Source organism: Hemicordylus capensis, chromosome 4, assembly GCF_027244095.1.
Source record: "Hemicordylus capensis ecotype Gifberg chromosome 4, rHemCap1.1.pri, whole genome shotgun sequence".
Lineage (NCBI taxonomy): Eukaryota > Metazoa > Chordata > Lepidosauria > Squamata > Cordylidae > Hemicordylus > Hemicordylus capensis.
In genome coordinates, this window is record NC_069660.1 from 157034010 (window position 1) to 157059798 (window position 25789).

Below are 25789 nucleotides of genomic sequence, written 5' to 3' on the forward strand. Positions count from 1 at the left end.
GCTGCGCCATTAGGTGGCTCCTACTCTCTCTACTCCATGCATGATTTTATAGACCTCTATCATGTCTCCCCGTAGTCGCCTCTTTTCCAAACTGAAAAGCCCCAGGTATTGTAGCCTTGCCTCATAAGGTGCTCCAGACCCCTGATCATCTTGCCCTCTTCTGCACCTTTTCCAGTTCTACAATGTCCTTAAGATATGGTGACCAGAATTGTATGCACTACCCCAAATGTGGCCGCACCATAGATTTGTATAAGGGCATAATAATATTAGCATTTTTATTTTCAATCCCCTTCCTAATGATCCCTAGCATGGAATTTGCCTTGTTCACAGTGGCTGCACACTGAGTAGGCACTTTCAATAAGCAGGATCTCTCTCCTTGTCAGTCACTGACACCTCAGACCCCATCAGCATATAAATGAAGTTGGGGTTTTTTTTGCCCCATTATGAATCACTTTACACTTGCTTACACTGAACCACATTTGCCATTTTGTCGCCCCTTCTCCCAGTTTGGAGAGATCCTTATGGAGCTCCTCACAATCTGTTTTGGATTTCACTGTTCTAAATAAGAACATAACAGCCCTACTGGATCAGGCCTAAGGTCTATCTAGTCCAGCATCCTGTCTCACACAGTGACCCACCAGATGGCTCTGGGAAGCCCACAGTCAAGAGGTGAGGACATGCCCTCTCTCCTGCTGTTGCTCCCCTGCAACCGGTATTAAGAGGCATCTTGGTATTCGGTTTGGTGCCATCTGCAAATTTGGCCACTTCGCTGCTTACCCAAACTTCTAGATCATTTATGAACAAGTTAAAGAGCACTGGTCCCAGTACAGATCCCAGGAGGACCCCACTTCTTACTTCCCTCCATTGTGAAAACTGCCCATTTATTTATTGTCAAATTTATATACTGTCTTTTATTAAAACAATCCCAAGGCGGTTCACACAAAAGTTAAGACTATAAAAATTACTCCAAGAAAATATAAGCAAAGATATAAAAACAGATCTGACTAAAAAGATTTAAAATACAAGCATAAAATAACCATACAAAATACAAAGAAGCAACAGTAGACACAATAATATAAGAACCTGGGTAAAAAGCCAAGATTTCAAACACTTTCTAAAAACTGTGATGGAGACCAAGGAGCGAATAGCCACCGGGAGAGCATTCTGGAGTCTAGGGGCAGCAACAGAGAAGGCCCTGTCCCGCGTGCACGACAACTGAGCCTCCCTCATGGTTGGAACCCAGAGCAGAGCCCCCTCAGATGACCTCGTCAAGCGGGCAGCAACCCTTGGGAGCAGGTGGGAACATTTATTCACATTCATCCATCCATCTGCCCACTTATTAACTGTCCAGTTGCCACTTTCAGCTCTTGCATTTAAGGGGCTATTTCAGTTTAGGAAGGAATAGTTAGGCACATGCACAGAGCTTTCTCTCTGCAGTCAGAAGGGCTCATCAAGTCTCCTGAAGCTGTTGCAGTGGCAGCTGGTGAGGGTGGTGGCAAGAGGTACCTTTAGAAGTCCTTACCGGCAATACCGCTGGCACCTGGAAGCCACAGGGAGCAGCGGCATCCCACATAGCGGCTGCCTTGCCTACGGCACTCACCTGGCTACTGTCCATGCATGGTGGCCATTTGCATGGGCAGCAGCCAGGTGAGTGCCGTAGGCAAGGCAGCCGCCATGTGGGATGCCACGGCTCCCTGCGGCTTCCAGGTGCCAGCGGTATTGCCGGTAAGGACTTCTAAAGGTACCTCTTGCCTGCCCCACCCTGTGCCACCCTCCCAGTTGCCACTGAGCTGAAGGCCATTTTTACTCACCACAGGTTGACTAGGCAAGGGGACTAACTGCAGACCTTCATTAACACCCGACAGATATTACACTCAATTTAGTGGATATTTCACACTTATTCTGTAGTGTTCTTATTCAAAAATCATCATCCACAGATGTGGAAAGTTTTATTTAAGGAACTGTAAGTTCTGGGAGTTGAAATGACACACTCAAACTTCTCTTGACTTGCCATCTTGTTTCCTAGAGATAAGCTTGTTTGTCATCATCCTTTAAAGAACTCTCCCCTCAATTATGATGCCTGCATTTTAAAAAAAGAATTACGCAAACGTGCAATAGGAGTTGCATGTTGCTCACCTCTCGTTTCATCACAGCTACTGACGTGATTATTGCACATTTCATAAATGTCACCAGGCAGCCCAAGTCAGCAAATGCTGCTCCCAGAGACCAGGAAAAGGGGATGTGGAAAAGGCTAAGACATCTGCACCCTAGTGCTGCTACTCCAGTCACCGTTGAGATTCCTGGGTCTGTTTTAATTTTTATTTTATTTTTTTAAGCCAAGCGATCCTATCACAGATCTCTCATGCAGTGTTCCCTCTAAGGCGTGTGCATGTGCTCACAATTTCTGGATGTCTGCTCAATTAATTTTAGATCTCTCTCAGGCTGAATCAGGAAGGCCCCAATCTGAATGCACATGCGCGCACACTGCCTTGATATTGCCGTCCAGGACAAAACTCATTCTGCACACAGGTGATAAGAATTAGAGGGACCACCACTCTCATGTCACATGCGATTTGGCCCTTTGCATCACTTCTGAAAATGCACTAAGCTCAAGGTTGGCTTAGTCTGGGTGGACTGGATCTAATCAAAGCAATTGTAATAATAATTATCATACTTACCATTTAAAACACATTTACTGTGTGTTTTAAGAGTGCTCCAAACACCCCACCACCACACACAGTGATCCTTACAACAATCCTGCAAGGTAGATTAACATTGTCCCCCATATGACTGCAGAGGAAGAGCCGAGTCTGAGAGACTACAGCCTGCCTCTAAGTCTAAGATTTGAACTGTGCATGTCCCGATCTGTAGCTCATTCTCTAAGTCTCTATGCTACACCAACTCCGTTATGAACAAACAGTTATCAAAACACTGATTTAAATAAAGCTTCTCATTTGTACTTTGAATGTTTCCTAAACCAAAGGAGATTATTCGTGTAGGCATGTGTTTAGGTAGGCAAATTTCATTCAAGTCCATTTATTTTTAAGGATCTTTTAAAAATCTGATTTTAAGTCATTTTTATCCACTCTGGGCTCAGATTTAGGATACCCCAAGTTTGCATGTAGCTGGTCACTCTGACGATTTGGCTCCAGTTTATCCTAAGCTATTACCTCTCCATGGCAGTGGTCTCCATAGATCACTCCATAGATCAAGTCCAACGTGTTTGGGCTTCTTTTAATCACAAGAATCAATAAGCTAACACCTCATATCCTTTAACACTCAACTGCAACAAGATTTTGCAGAAAAAGAGCGGAGACCAAACATCCTGCAAACACCATATTCAAAATAATAGAGAAACTGTGTCTGCAGGGAGCCTAAACAGGTGAAGAAAGCATAAGGTGCATTAAAAGTCACAAAGTACCATGTGATCAAACCACTAAAAGGAAGTGAGAATGTTTAATTTAGGAACATGACAACCAAGAGAAACGGCAGCAGTTTTCAAATCACTAAAATAAAGCCAGTAAGTTGCTTATTACAGGACCACTAAAGACAAACAGGGATTGGAAAATTATGAGGGGTGGGGTGGGGGAAGCATCTGAAGACCCTTTGCTAGCTGGAAAACAGACCCTCAGAAATGGAGGTGGGGTGCAAGAGTGAGGTCCATGGATCCTTAATCACAGTTGAAGAAAGCATTTGAGCTGCATGAAAGAAAAGCTAGACTGGATCTAAGGAAAACAGCTCTTAAATGCTACCACTACTATATTACTTTTCAACAAAAGTTGTCAAAGTGGATTACATGGAAAAATAAATAAGATGGCCCTGTACCCGCAAATAATCTAAAAGAAACATAAGGGAGACACCAGCAACAGCCACTGAGAGGATGCTGGGCTGGACAGGACCAGTTGCTCTCTCCCTGGTAAATATAAGAGAACCACCACTTTAAAAGGTGCCCGTTTATTCAATATCCCCTGCTAACTGGGCAAAGAGGCACCTTTTACCATGGTGAATCTCTTTATTTAGCTGGGGGAGAGTAACTGGCCCTATCCATCCCCGGCACAGTACCTCCAGTGACTGTTGCTGGCGTTTGTCTTATGTTTCTTTTTAGATTGTGAGCCCTTTGGGGACAGGGAGCCATCTTATTTATTTATTATTTCTCTGTGTAAACCACCCTGAGCCATTTTTGGAAGGGCGGTATAGAAATCGAATCAATAATAATAATAATAATAATAATAATAATAATAATAATAATAAGGGAACACAAAATGACTATTCCTTAAACGAAGTAGAAGTTAGCCAGCAAGTTGTAGAATCACTTTCCCCCATTCAGATGCTTCTGATGCGATGACTAAGACAGGTATCTCTTAAAGCCGAAGACACTCGCATGTCAGGTCTTAGGATCTCGCTCTCTCTTTGAAAAGTGCTCTGTAAAGCGCCACGATACTAGTAAGTAACAATACAGAGAAAATCAAGCCAAAGCACTCCCCGCCCCCCGCTCCTGTTCCTCCCTCCTCACGCTTTCCTCGGCTTCTATGCGCCTCTCGGAGGAGGTAGTCTACCATTCGGGTTCAGAGAGCATTGTGAGGCAGCCGCCCGATGCTCTTTGCCTGCCATCAACCGCTCGTGTGGAAGACACACAGAGGCCCAAGCGAGCCTCTCGAACGCTTCCACTAGTACAAGCTCGGGAAATACATTTGCCTGACACAAAGATTCGGAGGCTGCCATCCTTCCTCGGCACATTTTTTCCGGAGGAAAATCCCACTGAATTTAATGGGGCTGACTCGGGAGTAAACGTGCACATTTATTTTTAGACGACATGCGTCCGAGATCTTCCCAAACTCCTCTCATTTTCAGTGGGGCGAGTGGCCTCAACCCTGTACGCAGAAGAGGAGGGGGCGGGCGGCCTTCATCCGCTCCTCTTCCCATTCCCCCCGGCGTCGTAGCCTGTGCTGATGGGGAATGTCTGCCTGCCCGCCCGCCCGCCCGCCCGCCCCACATCGCCCCGTTCCTTACCCTCGCCTCAGTCCAGACGGAGGATGCCCGAGCGCCTGCTTCTCTGGCTGCGTCTCTTTCCGCGCTGCTTTGCCTCGGGCTTCAGAGGTTTTGCGGCTTCCGCCAGGATGCAAAACGAACACGAGTCACCGTAAGACTTTCCTCCTCTGACTTCGTCACTGCAGGGAGGGGAAGAAGGAAGCAAGGAGGGGGGAGAGAAAAGGACAGGACCGGGAAGGGGGACGTCGCTGCCCATTGGCTGAGAGCATTTCAGCCTCCAGTCCAGAAGCGGCTGAGCTTTGATCGAGGGAGCAGCAGCACGTGGAAGCCTCTGGCCCAGAGGCGGGGAGATGCAGGCTGAATGTTTTTAGCGGCTGCCCTGGCCTGCCCTGTCCTGCATACACCGTTGAGCAAGACCAGAGTGGAATTGTACCACCACTTCAGACTCAAGATGGAGGAGCGGGTGACATTTCTAATGCCCTCCCACATGGCTTAACTTTTTTCCTTTAAATCCCTGCAAGTGGAAAACTAATACAGCAGAGGGAAAGGGTCGGCTGGCTTGGGCCTCAAGTTCTCACACAGTGCATAATTAACCTATGGGATTCTCTGCCACAGGATGCGGTGATGGCTACAAGCTTGGCTGGCTTTAAAAGGGGCTTAGGCAAAGTCATGGAGGGTGCTACTCGTCTGGTGGCTATAGGCAGAGGCACCCCTGGACTTCAGGGCCAAAGTCCAGGCCCTCCACAGTCCCTGGGGACCCCCAGATCCTCTTTAGTCTGTCCTGGGTGGTGTGGTCACCCGGTGGCGCATAGTAATGTTTAATATGCAGGGGAGGGGGCCTCCAAAGGCCTTTAGGCCCAGGCTCCAAGATTACCTAGGTGCACCTCTGGCTATAGGCTACCCAGGGGCATAGCTAGGGGAGAGAGGCCGTGTTCTCCCCTCTCCCTGGCGGCCTCTTGAAGTGAGGGAGATAATGAAGAAAGGGGGAGGGGTCCTTGAACCCATCAGCTCAATTATAGTGGCACCCCTGAGGCCACCTCCTGCCTGAGATGCCACTAAATACCAATTTTAGGGGAACAACAGCAGGAGAGAGGGCAAGCCCTCATGCCCTGTCTGTGGGCTTCTCGGAGGCATCTGGTGGGACACTGTCTGAAACAGGAAGCTGGACTAGACAGGGCTTGGGCCTGTCCCAGCAGGGCTGTTCTTATTTACTGCTTTATGCACATTTCGCAGGGAGAATTTTTAGGTAAAGGAGCAATTACTAATGTGATCCTCCACTGATGAGCTGAACTACTGCAGTTCATTCCACCACCTCAATCATTCTGCTACACTCTGTGTAGCTCATTCCAGCTTCTTATACCACTGGACATTATGCTAGGAAGAGGTAAAAAGAATATCTTGCAGTGGTGTCGTTGCAAATTTGGAAGTGTAGGTGCTCTCCATGATAGCCCCCCAAACCACACCGACCCCAACAGCCATACCTCCATTTAAACAGATGCAGTAATGGTGGGGTGTGTGTCTGAGGCAAAACAAGGATAGTTTCCTAATCCTACAGGGCTTGAATCTCACATGGTTATTTATACCCAGAAGAGCAGGTCTGGATTGTCAGCCACAGAGGGTGGAGGATACTCCTTGTAACAAAAGACAAAAAGAAGGGTAATTAAATCAACAGTAATCCGTAATTCCGTTTTGTAGCAAACCGTCGGAATAGCAAGAGCGGCATATCCTTTCGATTTAGAAAGCAAAGGGCTTTGCATCCCTGCTGAGACCCTGAGGAAAAATAGAACTAGGGACGTGCACGAACTGGTTCAGAGGCCCTTTTACAAGCCCCTGAACCGGTTCGAATATCTGGTGGTTTGGCTGGTTCACAGGGAGGAGGATATCTTTAAGGATGGGGAGGGGTGCGCTTACCCCTTCCGCTGCGTTTCCCCCACCAGTGCTGTCTTTTAAAATGGTCCAGTGAGGCGGCAGCGTACCTTCTTGCCACCCCAGTGCCTCCTCGGAGTGGAAGTGCCTGGTGTGCTTGTGCACACACTTCTGGCCACTTCCAGTCCAAGGAGGCGGCAAGGAGGTACGCTACTACTCCACCAGACAGACCATTTTAAAAGGCAGTGCTGGCTGGGGAAACAAAATGGGAGTGGGGTAAGAGCACTGTTGTGCAGACATGCACCAAGCACTTCCCATCCGATGTGCACCAGGGTGGCAAGGAGGTACACTGTTGCCCCGCGGGACTGTTTTTAAACAGCACCGGCGGGGGAAACGCGGTGGGTGGTTGGAGCACCCTCACTGCTCCTTAAAGGTAAATCCCTGGCTGTTGCTGGTTCCGTACACATCCCCACCTGCTGTTAATTCCAAGCATACCTGTATTCTTCTTAGTGACTGATTTGGTATTTTCTCTTGGCATTTATATGGAGTTTTGCATATAATTAATTGTTTAATCATTTTCCCCATAGGAGGTAATTATTGTTGATAGTAAGCAACAGTCGTTACCTAGCAACAGAAGTAGTTTTAACTACTGTGAACTGTGTTCTTTGAACTACCTTTCCTACAGTAGTTGCGATTACAGTTCAACTGCAGGAAAATACTTGTTGTTTTCTGCCATCAGCTCAAGTCCCTGTAGTGATTAGTGTTGGACTAGGACCAGGGAGACCTGAGTTCAAATCCCTATTCAACCATGAAACTCACTGGGTGACTCTGGGCCAGTCACTTCTCCCTCAGCCTAACCTACTTCATAGGGTTGTTGCGAGGATAAAAAAATAACCATATATATTGTTCTGGGTGCCTTGAGGAAGAGTGGGATATAAATGTAGTAAATAAAATAAACAAACTATTGGGCACAAGTGCCCACCCCTCTGTTACATCTGGTCACACTACTTTGCTGCTAGAGCATTCAGGTATTTTGCTATTTGCATATTGCCCTAATAATGTGCCTTTTCATTTTGATTCCCAGTTAAGAAACTTAACTGGCTCCTGTATTCCAGGAGAAGAACTAAATACCGCAGAAGCAAGGAGCTTGGTTTTATAAATGCCCCATTTATAAAGAGTCAGCGTGGTGTAGTGGTTAGAGTATGGGACTAGGACTAGGGAGACCCAAGTTCAAATCCCCATTCAGCCATGATACTTGCTGAGGGTGACTCTGGGCCAGGCACTTCTCTCTCAGCCTAACCTACTTCACAGGGTTGTTGAGAGGAGAAACTTAAGTATGTAGTACTTAAGTATGTAGTACTCTGGGCTCCTTGGAAGGAGAGCAGGATATAAAAAATGATTAAAACAAAAATGAAAAATAAAATAAAATAAACATTTTCCAGCCCTATCAGAACGTTCTCCATTGTCAGAGGTTTACTTTATTATTTATTATTGATTTCTATACCGCTCATCCAAAAATGGCTCAGGGTAGTTTACACAGATAAATAATAAATAAATAAGATGGATTCCTGTCCCCAAAGGGCTCAATCTAAAAAGAAACATAAGACAGACACCAGCAACAGTCACTGGAAGTAATATGCTGGGGTGGATAGGGCCAGTTGCTTCCCCCCTGCTAAATAAAGAAAATCACAACGTTGAAAATCACAACGTTGAAAAGGTACCTCTTTTGCCAAGTTAGCAGAATTTGTAATATTAAAATATAGATGTGTTTGCATGTTAAGAAATCACTTTAGCCACAGGCTCCAGCTGTCCCTTTTTTCTGGAATCTAGCCAGGTAAATCACTGTGCCCATTTTGTCCCTGTTCTTGTGTATATCCTGCTCATTTCCACCACCAACACCCAATGTGAATTGCTAGAGTTGCCATTCTTCAGGATTCAGCTCCCTCCCTAGAGTTCCAAAAAATCTCCAAGGGGGAGGATGGGTGAGTGAATGCATCATGTTTCTAGTTCATCTGCATGCAATGGGTGCATCACACTAAGACACTATGTAGTGCACTTGTGGGAGGAAGAATCCAGTCTTCAGCAATATATAATACTAGTGGGCCTGGGCACAGAGCATCTGTGCTTCTAGTGCGGCCGGGCCCGCCGCCTTACCTCTGCGGCCGCCGGGCCCGAGGGTGCCGCCGCCGCGGCCGCCGGGCCCGAGGGTGCCGCCGCCGCGGCCGCCGGGCCCGAGGGTGCCGCCGCCGCGGCCGCCGGGCCCGAGGGTGCCGCCGCCGCGGCCGCCGGGCCCGAGGGTGCCGCCGCCGCGGCCGCCGGGCCCGAGGGTGCCGCCGCCGCGGCCGCCGGGCCCGAGGGTGCCGCCGCCGCGGCCGCCGGGCCCGAGGGTGCCGCCGCCGCGGCCGCCGGGCCCGAGGGTGCCGCGGCCGCCGGGCCCGAGGGTGCCGCGGCCGCCGGGCCCGAGGGTGCCGCCGCCGCGGCCGCCGGGCCCGAGGGTGCCGCCGCCGCGGCCGCCGGGCCCGAGGGTGCCGCCGCCGCGGCCGCCGGGCCCGAGGGTGCCGCCGCCGCGGCCGCCGGGCCCGAGGGTGCCGCGGCTGCTGGGCCCGAGGGTGCTGCTGCCGCCGCCGGGCCCATCATCATGGCCGGGCCCAGGAGTGCCGCCGCCGCCGCCGGGCCCTGCCAGGCCCGCCGCCTCAACTCCGCGACCGGGCCCGTCTGGCTCCCCGGCCATGGCCGCCGCCGCCATTGTCCTGGGTGCGCCAGGACCAATCAGGCGCCCCAGCAGCCCAGCCAATCAGCTGGGCTGCCGGGACGCATTTCTCCTGGGCACACCCAGGAGAAATATATATATAGATTGGGTAGTGGCCTTATGCAATAGGCCTTGGTATAATAATTGGTTGTTACAAATATACCCCTATCTGCAAAATGTTGAAAGGTATAGGTTTGGCTCATCTGCTTTTGCAGTTTGAAATAATGTGCTCTGCATGTACTTTATCTAACTTCTATTTGTGGCATGCTTGTAATCAGAATTCTAGCCTGTGCCTTTGTTGCTTGTTCACGCCCCCTATACATTCATATGCATGTTCCTATTTTCATTGGTGAAATGGTGGAGGGTATGCTCTAGCTATAATAAAACTAGCCAGGTACGTCAATCAGAACACCAAATCCCACATCATATTTTAAACTAGTTAATGAAAACAGTCTTCTTTCCAAGGTTTATAAAGAACACTTCCTGGGTGAGGAAAAGAGCTGACAGCTTCTTTAGTGGCAGGGCTCCTGGACCTTCAACAGCTGCTTCCTGCATCTTCAACTCCAAGCCAGGAAAAAGCTTAACCTGCTACATTTCTGCTTGTTAAAAAGCTTAAGATTAAAGGGTAGGGTGGGGAGAGTCCTGACAAACAGGAGCTCTGTGTAATCTGAAAGCCTGCATGCATACAGAAAGTGGTCTGATAAGGGGGGAGACACAAGCTACCAAGGGCAATACATTTTGGCAGGTGCAACTTCTCACATCCTTGCATGACTTCTCACATCCTTGCTAAAATTCCTCCTTCCACACAAGTATTAAAAGGCATAGCAGGAGAATAAGTAGTTCCCCACTTATTTCTGTGCCAGGAAAAGCTTCATCTTTGGTTCATGATGCTATTGAAGGCCCAGGAAAGGGGCTAGTAAACAACTGGAAGCCATAATGGTGAAAGCACTTAATGCTTGAATGTGACAGCAATTTCATCACAAGTAACTTGCAAATGTTTTTGATGTTCTTTGAAACGTGCAAATACATGAAGGGAGATTAGCTTAGGTGTTACCTGATACATTTGAATTATTCATTAGATATTATACACTAACAAAACAGCATGTGTTCATGGTACAACAATATGAAATGTTATCATTAACATATATTCCTGGAAATTTCCAGTTAGAAATGCCTTTGAGTAAACTTTGTACATCTACAGGTGAAACTCGGAAAATTAGAATATCGTGCAAAAGTCCATTAATTTCAGTAATGCAAATTAAAAGGTGAAACTGATATATGAGACAGACGCATTACATGCAAAGTGAGATAAGTCAAGCCTTAATTGGTTATAATTGTGATGATCATGGCGTACAGCTCATGAAAACCCCAAATCCACAATCTCAGAAAATTAGAATATTACATGGAACCAAGAAGACAAGGATTGAAGAATAGAACAATATCACACCTCTGAAAAGTATACAGTGTACTGTGCTTGATTGGCCAACAAACTCGCCTGACCTGACCCCATAGAGAATCTATGGGGCATTGCCAAGAGAAGGATGAGAGACATGAGACCAAACAATGCAGAATTGCTGAAGGCCGCTAATGAAGCATCCTGGTCTTCCATAATACCTCATCAGTGCCACAGGCTGATAGCATTCATGCCACGCCGCATTGAGGCAGTAATTGCTGCAAAAGGGGCCCAAACCAAGTACTGAATACATATGCATGCTTATACTTTTCAGAGGTCCGATATTGTTCTTTCTACAACCCTTGTCTTCTTGGTTCCATGTAATATTCTAATTTTCTGGGATTGTGGATTTGGGGTTTTCATGAGCTGTACAATTATAACAAATTAAGGCTTGACTTATCTCGCTTTGCATGTAATGCGTCTGTCTCATATATCAGTTTCACCTTTTAATTTGCATTACTGAAATTAATGGACTTTTGCACGATATTCTAATTTTCCGAGTTTCACCTGTATATCTCACTCCTTAGAAACAGATCTCCAGCCAAGAACTGATCCTTTTTCTTTTATCTGTGAAACTTTATGCAGACATGTATGGATGTCTAGCAATTAAAGCATTGTAATTGAATAATTGGCTAAGAGATTTGTAATAATTGGCAAAGAGATTTGTAATCAGCCAGCAGAGATAGCAAACAGGATGTAGGAGTTTTGCAGGAGTTTAGCGGGAAGTGGGCAGGGGAGCCTGGAACAAGCCCCTGCGATCACAAGGAGCCTGGTGGAGAAGAGAACGTAAGTACATATCCCTCCCTCGTATCCCTCATATTCTTGGGAAAGACTGTTTGGACAGTTAAATAGTTGACCATTACAGCTGAGACCTATCCTAATAAACTATCTAATAAATGGACAGTAACCTCCCTAAATACTGTAAACAGCCAACTAAAACAGTATGAAGATAGAAGGTCAGCAGAGGAAGGGGCACTTCCCAGTGTATTGCACAGAGTGCCACATGTATGACTATTTGCTCCATGGGCAGAAGTCATGGGTGTGTCCTCGGTGCAAGGAGCTCCTGGCTCTCAGGGAACAAATCCGTTCCCTCGAGACCAAAGTGGCGGATCTGGAGAAGCTCAGAGAGACAGAGAGGCATGTGGACGAGACCTTCAGGGATGTGATAGAGGCATCCCACTCCAGGGCTGGTAGCTCCTCTGCTGTCAGGGAGAATGAAGGTCTTGGGCAAGGAGGACATCGGTCTGAGGAAGAGGGAAATGCTCCTTTAGAAGAGACCTCTTCCATGGATGATGAGCCCATATCCTCTCGCACAGGGGATACTCCTTTCGGGGGTGGGGGCCTCCTTGTAGTTGGTGATTCGATCATTAGAGGGATAGAGAGATGGGTTTGTGACCCGCGTGTTGACCGCACAGTGACTTGCCTGCCTGGTGTGAAGGTTGGGGACATTACGCAGCGTCTAGACAGGCTCCTAGGCAGTGCTGGGGATGAGACAGCTGTCGTGGTGCACGTCGGCACCAACGATGTGGGGAAATGCAGTCAGGAGGTCCTGGAAGCCAAATTTAGGCTGATAGGTAGCATTTTGAAGTCCAGGACCCCCAAGGTAGCATTCTCAGAAATGCTACCTGTTCCACGCGCAAGTATCCCGTTTGGCAAAAGCCATCCTTTAAAGTGTGAGGCTGCAAAGAATTCAAATAAAACAGAAGGGGACACAGCAGAACTGCATAAAGAGCAGACGGGAGCCTGTCCCAGCAGGTCAAAGAGTCAAAAGAATAGCATACATCAGGGGAGAGATTCAGTGTATAGGTGCTTGTATGCCAATGCCAGAAGCCTCCGAGCCAAGATGGGTGAGCTGGAGTGCTTGGTTGCTAATGCAGAAATAGATATAGTGGGCATAACAGAAACATGGTGGAACAGTGAGAACCGGTGGGACACTGTTATCCCTGGGTATAAACTCTATAGAAAGGACAGGGAGGGGCGCCTTGGAGGAGGGGTAGCACTGTATGTTAAAGAAGGGATAGAATCTAACAAGCTAGAAAACCTAGGTGGACTGGAGTCCTCCACAGAAACCCTGTGGGTGACTATACAAGGCCGGAAAGGGAACGTGCTACTGGGGACGTGCTATCGCCCTCTAGATCAAAATGCTGACAGTGACTGGGAGTTGCAGGAGGAAATCAGGGAGGCGTCAAGGAGAGGCAGGGCTGTAATTGTGGGTGATTTCAACTACCAACACATAGACTGGGTAAATTCACATTCAAGTCAGGACAAAGAGGTCAAATTTCTAGATACGCTAAATGACTGTGCCCTAGAACAGTTGGTCATGGAACCGACCAGAGAAAAGGCGACCTTGGATCTAATTCTGAGTGACACCCAGGACCTGGTGCATGATGTCAGTGTCATTGACCCTTTAGCGAACAGTGACCACAGTGCCATCAAATTCAGCATACATGCGGGGAAAGAATCACCAAGGATGTCTAACACAGACATTTTGAATTTCAGAAGAGGAAACTTCTCCAAAATGAGGAGTATGGTGAAAAGAAAGCTGAGGGGGGAAATCAGGAGAGTCACTTCGCTCCAGAGTGCATGGAGTTTACTCAAAACCACAATACTAGAAGCCCAGTTAGATTGCATACCCAAAAGGAGGAAAGGTACCACTAAGTCCAGGAGGATGCCAGCATGGCTAACGGGTACCATCAAGGAAGCCATAAAAGGGAAGACGACTTCCTTCCGAAATTGGAAGGCCTGTCCAAACGAAGAGAACAGAAAGGAACACAAACTCTGGCAAAAGAAATGCAAGGTGACAATAAGGGAGGCAAAAAGAGAGTTTGAGGAACATTTAGCCAAAAGTATCAAGGGGAATAACAAAAACTTGATTAAGTACATCAGAAGCAGGAAACCTGCCAGGGAGGCAGTTGCCATTAGACAATGAGGGAGTGAAAGGGATTATTAAGGAGGATATGGAGGTTGCAGAGAAGCTGAATGAGTTCTTTGCATCTGTCTTCACGGCAGAGGATACTGAGCATATACCTGTTCCTGAACCAGGCTTTTTAGGGATGGAGGCTAGAGAGCTGAGTCAGATAGAAGTGACAAGAGATGATGTTCTAAACTGTCTGGAAAAACTGAAAGCTAACAAATCACCAAAGCCGGTTGGTATCCATCCAAGAGTCCTCAAAGAACTCAAATGTGAAATTGCCGACCTCCTTGCTAAAATATTTAACTTCTCCCTGAAATCAGGCTCTGTACCAGAGGACTGGAGAGTAGCAAATGTAACACCGATTTTCAAAAAGGGATACAGGGGCGATCTGGGAAATTACAGGCCAGTTAGCCTAACGTCCGTTCCAGGCAAATTGATGGAAAGCATCCTTAAGGATAAAATTGTAAAGCACCTAGAAGAACAGGCCCTGCTGGGACTCAGCCAGCAAGGTAAATCTTGCCTCACCAACCTTTTGGACTTCTTTGAGAGTGTCATCAAGTATGTGGATAAAGGTGATCCAGTTGACATAGTCTACCTGGACTTCCAAAAAGCTTTTGACAAAGTTCCTCATCAAAGACTCCTGAGGAAACTTAGCAGCCATGGGATAAAGGGACAAGCACATGTGTGAATTGCTAACTGGTTGAAAGAAAGGAAACAGAGGGTAGGTATAAATGGAGAGTTTTCATAATGGAGGGAAGTAAGAAGTGGGGTCCCCCAGGGATCTGTACTGGGACCGGTGCTTTTTCATTTATTCATTAATGATCTAGAAGCGGGGTAAGCAGTGATGTGGCCAAATTTGCAGATGATACCAAACTCTTCCGGGTAGTGAAATCCAAAACAGATTGTGAGCAGCTCCAAAAGGATTTCTCCAAACTGGGGGAGTGGGTGACAAAATGGCAAATGCGGTTCAATATTAGCAAGTGTAAAGTGATGCACATTGGGACGAAAAACCCCAACTTCAAGTATATGCTGATGGGATCTGAGCTGTTGGTGACGGACCAGGAGAGGGATCTTGGGGTTGTGGTGGACAGCTCGTTGAAAGTGTCGACTCAATGTGCAGCAGCTGTGAAAAAGGCCAATTCCATGCTAGGGATCATTAGAAAGGGGATTGAAAATAAAACGGCTAACATTATAATGCCATACAAAACTATGCGACCACACTTGGAGTACTGTGTACAATTCTGGTCACCACATCTTAAAAAGGACATTGTTGAACTGGAGAAGGTACAGAAGAGGGCAACCAAGATGATCAGGGGCCTAGAGCACCTTTCTTATGAGGCAAGACTACAACACCTGGGGCTTTTTAGTTTAGAAAAAAGACGACTGCGGGGAGACATGATAGAGGTCTATAAGGTCATGCATGGCGTGGAGAAAGTGGAGAGAGAGAGATTCTTTTCCCTCTCACACAACACTAGAACCAGGGGTCACTCCATGAAATTGATTGCCAGGAGGTCTAGGACCAACAAACGGAAGTACTTTTTCACACAACGTGTGATCCACTTGTGGAACTCTCTGCCACAGGATGTGGTGACAGCCAACAACCTGGATGGCTTTAAGAGGGGTTTGGATGACTTCATGGAGGAGAGGTCTATCAATGGCTACTAGTCGGAGGGCTGTGGGCCACCTCCAGCCTCAAGGGCAGGGTGCCTCTGAGTACCAGTTGCAGGGAAGTAATGGCAGGAGAGAGGGCACGCCCTCACCTCCTGTCTGTGGCTTCCAACGGCATCTGGTGGGCCGCTGTGCAAAACAAGATGCTGGACTAGATGGGCCTTGGGCCTGATCCAGCAGGGCTGTTCTTATGTTCTTATAATTCATTAACTTTAAATGTGCATTTTACCAAAGCTTCAGGAGAAATACTTTTCCTATGACACTGAAGAAAGTGAGAACCTACAGTGCAACAAAAGGCAGCGCTCCTTATTACCAGTAAAAGCTATCTTTCATATTTTAATTTTAATTCCTTGTTGTGACATAAAGGAAAGGTTGTACTGTGAGTCGGTGTCAACTCCTGGTGACCACAGAGCCATGTGGTTTTCTTGGTAGGATTCAGGAGGGGTTCTCCATTGCCATCTCCCATGCAGTATGAGATGATGCCTTGCAGCACCTTCAGTTTCTGATATTCTGGGAAACACACCAGCGGGGATTCGAACCAACAGCCGCCTCTTCTCTAGACAGGTTGCTTCTCCGCTGAGCCATTAGGTGGCTCTGTTATAACATACCAGAACCAAAATAGCCCATAAAAATCAATGCATTGTGTTCTTAAATCTCAGCTTCACCAATGACATTTGCCCTCACCAGAAACAGTTGCCACCCACAGAGTAGTCAATTAAGACTGAAAGCCAGGTATACTTGGGGCCTAACTGGATATCACATAGGAGACATATAAACAGTATCCCATCCATCCTCTTCCCACCCTGCTGCTTTAAAATGGAAAAGCAGCTTTGGAGAATGCAGTTGGGAGCAGAAAAGCTGAAGGGAGGAGCTGTTTAGCCCTTTCCCTTCCTGCTGTTCAAAAATGGCCCCTCCCAAGCTGTTTCCCGCTCTGTGGGGAAGACAGATATGAGGGTCCCCATGTCCTTTCTCCTTCAGGGGAAAAACAGCCTGGGGAGGACAATTTTGAGCAGACAAATGGAAAAGGGATTAAACAGCTCCTCTCTTACTATTCCTCTGTTCAACCTGCAGCCTCTTCCTAAGTTGCTTTTCGGAAAAGAACAAGACACAGGAGAGTGTTCACATATCCCTCGTGTAACATTTAGTTTGATTGTTACTTAGGAATGTCCTATTGAACAGGGTGATCATGCGGGTGATGGCTGTTAGCTCTAGGCATTCTGAGATTAATCTGATTACCTCGATGAATCACCTAGATGATTTTGATAAAGTGAATCTTGGTAAAGCTGCAACTGCTTAATTTCTTCAAGTCAGACTGCTGTTAGGAGCACATGAGTCAGGCGGGGGTTGGAGGTCGGGGAAGCAACTCTTTATATCTCCAGCAGAGGGCAAGAATAGAATAGAATAAACTTTATTACGATCATAGATCAGACAGTAAAACAAAAAACATTACATAAGACTAGAACGTGTAATACAAACAATGTAGCAAAACCTAGCCACATTGAAAGTGGTCTCTTTGCAAAAGTTAGATAACAAAAACTCTAAATAAAATGCATCAGAGTGACCTGGAAACTTCCCCCATAAAGGAGAAATTAGTTTTAACCGAGCATCGCTATAAAATGTACCGTATAAAATAACATGAGGGGTAGTTTCTACAGCACCCATTCCACAGGGGCAAATCCTTAAGTTAAATGGAATCTCTTTATATCTACCGTCCTTAACAGCCATCGGAAGGGCATTTAATAATAATAATAATAAATAATTCGATTTCTATACCGCCCTTCCAAAAATGGCTCAGGGCGGTTTACATAGAGAAATAATAAATAAATAAGATGGATCCCTGTCCCCAAAGGGCTCACAATCCAAAAGAAACATAAGATACACACTAACAACAGTCACTGGAAGTACTGTGCTGGGGGTGGATAGGGCCAGTTACTCTCCCCCTGCTAAATAAAGAGAATCACCACGGTAAAAGGTGCCTCTTTGCCAAGTTAGCAGGGTTTAGGCGGGCAAAAGTAAATGGACGCCTAAATTTAGGGATAAGAATATTATCTAAATATGCTGCCAGTTTGGAATTAAAAAGTTGTTTCCCTAGGTAGATACCACTCCTTAGACAGGCTGTATCCACTTGTAATTCTGTATCGGCAATACGCTGCTTAATAACCTGCCAGGCCTGATCATGTCGTAATCTAAGAATTTCCTCATGCTGGACTGTCAGCTTTGTACTACAAATCATTTAAAGATCAAATTTCACAGCCTTTGCAATGGACTATGAATGACATTTTGCAAAAAGGGATTATGCCGGACTCTTGGAAGTATGCAAATATTGCAGTATTCCCAAAACCGGATCAGGATTTAACGCAAGTTAAAAATTACAGGCCAATCTCACTTTTAAATAATGATTATAAACTTTTTGCCGCCATTTTGGCAAGAAGAATGAAGGTTATATTAAGACTTTTTATTCATGAGGATCAGGCTGGCTTCTTGCCAAAGAGACAATTGAGAGATAATGTGAGAACAGTTCTGAATGTATTGGAGTATTATGAAAAACATAATGATAAACAGATGGCGATGATTTTTTTGGACGCAGAGAAAGCTTTTGATACCATTTCCTGGAAATTTATGTGGAGATTACTGGATGCAATGGGAGTTGGCAACAATTTTATTAGGGCAATTAAGACAATTTATTTGGAGCAATATGCTAAGATTATTGTAAATGGGGAATTATCAGATAATTGTAAAATACAAAAAGGGACTAGACAAGAATGTCTACTTTCCCCATTGCTTTTTATATTAGTCTTAGAAGTGCTTTGTAGAAATATTAGAGAAGATGATCAATTACAAGGCCCCAAAATTGGGAAACAAGACTATAAATTAAGAGCCTTTGCGGATGGTGTTGTGTTCTTTTTAGACAATCCAATGGACAAGATTAGAAGGCTCTTGGAAAAAATACAGCAATTTGGCCAATTGGCTGGGTTCTACATAAATAAGGCTAAAACGAAGGTTTTGACTAAAAATATGGATCAGAAATCTAAGGATAGATTCTTTGAAATAAGTGAGCTGAAAGTGGAGAAGAAAATTAAATATCTGGGGGTTTGGCTGACAAATAATAATTCTTTGTTGTTTTCAAATAATTATATTAAAATATGGAATACAGTGAAAACTGATTTACAAAGATGGTCCAATATGAATTTGTCTTTAATGGGAAGAATTCCAGTGGTGAAAATGAATGTCTTGCCTAAAATGTTGTTTCTTTTTCAGACTATTCCTATAATTAACACTTTAACTTGTTTTAAGCAATGGCAGAAGGACATAACTAAGTTTGTTTGGCAAGGGAAAAGACCAAGAATTAATTTTAAGAATTTAACAGATGCAAAGGAAAGAGTTGGTCTTACCCTACCAGACTTAAGGTTGTATTTTGATGCTGTTTGTTTGACGTGGTTAAAAGAATGGATAACATTAAGAAATCCTAGAATACTTGATTTGGAAGGATTTGATCGAAGGTTTGGATGGCACTCATATTTGTGGTATGAAAAAAGTAAAATACATAAAGATTTTCTGAATCACTATGTAAGAAGGAGTCTAATGAGGGTGTGGCTAAAATATAAAAAATGGCTGGAACCTAAAACTCCGTTATGGGTATCTCCAATCGAAGCTTTAACACGTAAAGAAGTAAATATGCAATTGCAATGGGGTACTTATAGGGATCTGTTATATTTTCAAGAAAAGGACTGTAAGCTAAAAAGTTTAACTGAAGTACAAAATTTGGTTAGAGATTGGTTTCAGTACCATCAGTTAAATGAAGTATATAAGAAGGATCTTAAAGTTGGATTTGAGGATCAGATGACGAGATTTGAGAAGGAGCTATGTGAAAATGATGAAAAAATAGTTTCTAAAATGTATAAGCTCTTGCTTTTAGAGGAAACAAGAGACGAAGTGGTTAAAACGACTATGGTAAAGTGGGCTCAGGATGTGGGGTGCAATATAGAAATGGCAGCCTGGGAAAAATTATGGAAAACTGATTTGAAGTTTACTGCATGTTATTCTTTAAAAGAAAATTACTATAAAATGATGTATAGATGGCATTTGACACCAAAAAAACTGGCACTAAAGTATAAAAATGTTTCAAACAAATGTTGGAAATGTGGACACTCCAAAGGAACCTTTTTTCATATGTGGTGGACCTGTAGGAAGGCTAAGGCCTATTGGGACATGATATATAATGAGTTAAAGAAAATATTTAAAATGACATTTCCTAAGAAGCCAGAATCCTTCCTGCTGGGCATAACACAGGGAGTATTTTATACAGCTAATTTAACATTTTTAATGTATGCTTCCACGGCGTCCAGAATAATATATGCACAGAAATGGAAGAGTAATGAACTGCCCTCAAAAGAAGATTAGCTGATAAAAATTTTGGAATATGTGGAGATGACAAAACTTACAATATTGATAAGAGATCAAAATTTAGAATGTTTTAAAGAAGATTGGAAACCATTCTTGTTGTATCTAAAGAACTATTTTCCTACTATTGACTTTACAACAGGGTTTGAAATTTAGTAATAATTGCAGGTGGGGTAGATTAAAATCGTGTTTGTAAGGTTTAAATTTATGTTTTGAATTATTATTATAGCAAGGGTTAATTCTATAGTTGATGATTCACGAGGAGGTGTGAGCGGGAAGTCCATATTTGTTTATTTGTTGTGAATGTTAATGTTATTATTGTTAAAATTAATAAAAATTTAATTAGAAAAATAGAATTTCCTCATGGGAGAACCCAGATTGAAGAAGTTTATTGTTAACCAAGGTCTTTCACTTATGATTAAAGTCATCAGTCATTACCAAGGAAGCCAGGCCTACACTGGCAAAAACCAGTTTTAACCAAAACTTTATAATACAGGTCCAGTAACCCGATTCAACCCTAGCGAGACCTACCTCTCATCTGATAAGATAATTGGGAACGCAAGGGGGAACTTGAAGAATAGTTCTAATAAATTTAGACTGTACAGATTCCAGCGGGCCAAAATTACTAAGAGGCCCCAATTGAGCACCATAAAAAAATAAGGGATAAACTTTAGCAACAAATAACTTAATTGCCACTGGGATAAATGAGGCCCCTCTTGTAAAATGGAATGATTTTATTTTATTTGTAGAAATTTAAGCATTTTCTATGGACAAATTTAAGTGGGCATTTCGCGAGAAATGAGCCTAGATCAATCACTCCTGATTTTGATAAAGTGAATCTTGGTAAAGCTGCAACTGCTTAATTTCTTCAAGTCAGACTGCTGTTAGGAGCACATGAGTCGGGCAGGGGTTGGAGGTTGGGGAAGCAACTCTTTATATCTCCAGCAGAGGGCAATGAAGATCCTTCAGAAAGCATGTCTCCCATGCTAAATGATTTCAAATCACTACAGTTTAAAAGAACAGCAGGAGGAGTGCTGCTTACAGGGCTCCAGCAAGCCTTCGGCCTCGACTCAAAGCTGAGAGGGATTGTAGTGGAAAGACAAAGAGTCAGAAATACTGGATTGCCTGATGTTGCCATACAGGAAAATATTGAGTGGGTCTTGCGGAAGAGAGCATTAATTGTTCCCTTTGCTAAGCAAGGTATACCCTGATTTGTATTTGGATGGGCAAATACATGTGAGCACTCTCTGCTGTAAGGTATTCCCCTTAAGGGATGTGGCCCGCAGCTGGATGGAGCATTTGCTTTGTATGCAGAAGGTCCCAGGTTTATTCCTTGACATCTCCAAGTAGGGCTGGGAAAGATGACTCCTAGCAGAAACCTTGGAAAGCTGCTGCCAGTGGGTGTAGACAGTACTGAGCTAGATGGGCCAATGGTCTAACTCAGTATAAGGCAGCTTCCTATGTTGCATGCACAAGAGAGAGGAGATTCTCAAGGTATGCAGGAAAATGTTGCAAGGGGAGGGGGCATCCCTTCCTAAGACTTTAAAACTGGCAGGAGCCACAGGCTGAGCATGCTCCATGAAGCTCGCATCACACGCTGGCCCCCAGAGCCATCATAGGAGCTGCATAGCTACAACTGTAGCCTCTTTGTTCCAGCTGGGATGCACCTGCTCCAACAGAGGAGCTACAGTATGGGTCTCCAGACTGAGTTGCTCCCTAGAGCCTATCCCAGGAGCAAGCAGCTGCTATTGCTGTAGTGCAGCTTCTCTGCCTGAGCCAGGTGCAAATTTTGATGTGGTAGGGAAATGTAGAAATTCACTGTGGATTACTAGAAACAAACAATAAAATGTGATTTTATATGAAGCATTACACAGTCATACTTACATATGAAAACATTAAAAAAATTGTACAAAAGATTGAACATTTCCATTTACCTTCTCTAACCTGTACAACATTAGCCATTTATATATCTATATCTATACCTATCTATCTATCTATCTATACACACACACACACACACACACACACACACAATGAGTTTTCAAACTATTTATCTGTCTTCATATTTGATAGATACATACACCACCCCAAACTTGCATCTCTGGGCAATTTACAGCAACTTAAAACAGAAATTAAAACTTTAAAACAATTTAAAACCCAAAGTCTAGTTAAAAAGCTTGGGTGAATAAAGCAGACTATTCACACACATGTGCAAAACTGTGCTAAGGGAGCCCAGCCTGGTTTTGCATGCGCATGTGAACCGCCAGGATCAGACCGATCCCAGTGGCGCCACGACAGCAACCCCGCCTAAGAAGCAAGTGCTCTCCTCACCTCATTTTCCTGACCGTCTGTCAGCCGCGGCTGCTTGCATGGCCATGGCTGCCAGACTGTGGGGAGCCCAAGGAGGGAGGATTCCCATAATGTACCGAACACCTGCATGGTGCATTACGCTATTGCCAGGGGCTGGGGTGACCTATCCCAGCCCCTGACCCTCCCCACTGGAGCACGCCCAGCACTGGAAGAGCAGTCGTCTGTAGGGTAGGTAAGTCTAACCTACCTGCCCCACAGCCTGCTCTGGAGCCCTTCTCACTGGTCATGAGAAAGGGCCCAACGTGTCTTTAAAGACTCTTTAAAACAAGTATACCCCTTCTGTTGCAATCTTTCAACTCACGTACTCCAGGGAGAAGGAGAGAGAGCGCAAGCGCACATACTCACAAATATAAGTGTTGCCGTTAGGGAGAAAGGCTACTACAGTCACATCCAGACTAAGTTACTCATAAGCACTCTTACTGAAATCAATGGGACGAGTTACTTGTCCCATTGATTTCAGTGGGAGCTGTGCCGTCGAGTTGATGTCGACTCCTGGTGACCACAGAGCCATGTGGTTTTCTTGGTAGAATTCAGGAGGGGGTTATTATTGCCTTCTGCGCATTATGAGATGGTGCCTTTCAACACCTTCCTATATCGCTGCTGCCCGATATAGGAGTTCCTTATATTCTGGGAAACACACCAGTGGGGATTCGAACCAACAGCTTCCTGCTCTCTAGGCAGGTTGCTTCCTTGCTGCGCCATTAGGTGGCTTATTTAGTGCTAATTTTCTGAAATCTGTCAGGCTGAGGGAAGGGGTGTGTTGAGCTTCAGCATGTAGCCAGCCAATCAGGAGCAGAGGAGGAGGATCTTCACCCTCCTCCCTCCCCTCCTGCAGTGGACACATTGCTTAGGATGGGTCAGCTTCAAGCCTGTGATCCTCAGATGGGGAACAATTAGTGTGGCTTCAGTGCAGGGAGGCTCTGAGTACCGCCAGGGAGCCCTTTAAATACCCCCTAGGGGTTCTAGTACCCACTTCTGAGAATCCCAAATATATACTATGTCACACACTCTAGATAGCAATTTAGGTGCTATTTAGGGAACCCCTGTTAACTTGGCAGAGAGGTACTTTTTGAAAGTAATGAGCCTCTCATATTTAGTAAGGCCCAGGACATAGCAGTTGTCCCTGTCCAACCTAGCACAGCATCTCTCAGTAGTCGCTTCTGGCGCTTCTCTTTAGACTGTAGATTCCTTTGGGACAAGGACCTATCTACTTGTTCCTTTTGCTATTTTTATTTTATTTCATTTATTGTTTGTTTTATATGCCACTTTTCATTAAAATCTCAAAGTGATTTACAGTATAATTAAAACAATGCACAATTGAAATACAAAAGTACAGATAATATAAATATAAAAAATCTCTGTTTAAAGATCTATAAAAACAGTAATACATAAAACACAAAGCAGCAGCAGTAAAAAAACAACAACAACAACACACACACACACACACACACTCCAAAACCCAATACTTTCATTTAAAAGCCTGGGTGAAGAGCCATGTCTTTATCCCCCCTCCCACCCAAAAAAAAACTGTCATGGATGGAGGCTGAGGCGTGGATACCAGCCAGGAGAGCATTCCAAAGCTTGAGGGCAATGACTGAGAAGGACCTGTCCCACGTGCTTGACAGCCTAGCCTCTGTCACCATCATCAAAGGAGCAGAGCCACCTCCAATGATCTTATCAAGTGGGCACAAACGTAAGAACAGCCCTGCAGGATCAGGCCCAAGGCCCATCTAGTCCAGCATCTAGTTTCACACAGTGGCCCACCAGATGCCACTGGGAGCCTACAGGCAGGAGTTGAGGGCATGCCCTCTCTCCTGCTGTTACTCCCCTGCAACTGGTACTCTGAGGCATCCTGCCTTTGAGGCTGGAGATGGCCTATAGACCCCCAACTAGTAGCCGTTGATAGACCTCCTCCATGAAGTTATCCAAACCCCTCTTAAAGCCATCCAGGTTGTTTGCTGTCACCACATCTTGTGGCAGAGAATTCCACAAGTTGATTATGCGTTGTGTGAAAAAGTACTTCCGTTTGCTGGTCCTAAATTTCCTGGCAATCAATTTCATGGGATGATCCCTGGTTCTAGTATGTGAGAGGGAGAAGAATTTCTCTCTCTCAACTTTCTCCACTCCATGCATGATTTTATAGACCTCTATCATGTCTCCCTACAGTTGTCTTTTTTCTAAACTAAAAAGCTCCAGATGTTGTAGCCTTGCCTTATAAGAAAGGTGCTCTAGGCCCCTGGTCATCTTGGTTGCCCTCTTCTGCACCTTTTCCAGTTCTACAATGTCTTTTTTTTAGATGTGGTGACCAGAATTGTACGCAGTACTCCAAGTGTGGTCGCACCATAGTTTCATGTAAGGGCATTATAATAGCAGTTTGATTTCCAATCCCCTTCCTAATGATCCTTAGCATAGAATTGGCCTTTTTCACAGCTGCTGCACATTGAGTCAACACTTTCAATGAGCTGTCCATCCACCACCCAAGATCCCTCTCCTGGTCAGTCACTGACAGCTCAGATCCCATCAGCGTATAATTTAAGCTGGGGGTTTCTTCCCAATGTGCATCACTTTACACTTGCCAACACTGAAGTGCATTTGCCATTTTGTAGCCCACTCACCCAGTTTGGAGAAATCCTTTTGGAGCTCCTCACAATCAGTTTTGGATTTCACTACTCGAAAGAGTTTGGTATCATCTGCAAATTTTGCCACCTTGCTGCTTACCCCAAGTTCTAGATCAGGGATGGGGAACCTTGGCACTCCTGCAGATGTTGGCCTACAATTCCCATAATCCCTAGCTATTGGCCTCTGTGGCTGGGGATTATGGGAGTTGTAGTCCAAAAACAGCTGGAGTGCCAAGGTTTCCCATCCCTGTTCTAGATCATTTATGAATAAATTAAACCCTTGGGAGTAGTTGGTCCTTCAGATATCCAGGGCCCAAACCATTAAGGGCTTTAAAGGTCAAAACCAGCACCTTGAATTGGACCCGGAAACAAATTGGTAGCCAGTGCAGCTCTTTCAGAATGGGTGTAATACTATCTCAACTGGCAGCTCCGGATAAAATCGTAGCTACTGCATTTTGCACTTGCTGCAGTTTCTGAATATTCTTCAAGGGCAGCCCCACATAGATTGCATTACAGTAATCCAGCCGTAATGTGACTAGGGAGTGGGTAAATGTAACTTTGTAAAGTATGCAAACTGTTTTAAGAACTTTTTGTTGTTAAAAACCATACGTTCTAATTATATATTCTAAATAATAAGAATCTGTAGTTTCTCCATCTTTGGATGGTGGTTGCTATCAAAAGATGTACTTAAAAATGTACACTGTCAATAAAATTTATAATTTCTAGCTTATCAGAAGTAATTTAATATTGGAGAGTTGTAG

The 25789-nt window shown here is 44.9% G+C and overlaps 1 protein-coding gene across 3 annotated transcripts in view; it reads right to left on the reverse strand.

Annotated features, from left to right (window-relative positions):
* SOAT1 (sterol O-acyltransferase 1) overlaps window positions 1-5189 on the reverse strand; it is a 53470-nt gene extending 48281 nt beyond the window's left edge. For all 3 annotated transcript variants that reach the window (XR_008305815.1, XM_053244206.1, XM_053244205.1), the window contains exon 1: window positions 5011-5189. The gene's annotated coding sequence lies outside the window, so the exon portion shown is untranslated. The remainder of the gene's footprint in view (window positions 1-5010) is intronic.
* Between the last annotated feature and the right edge of the window lie 20600 nt (window positions 5190-25789).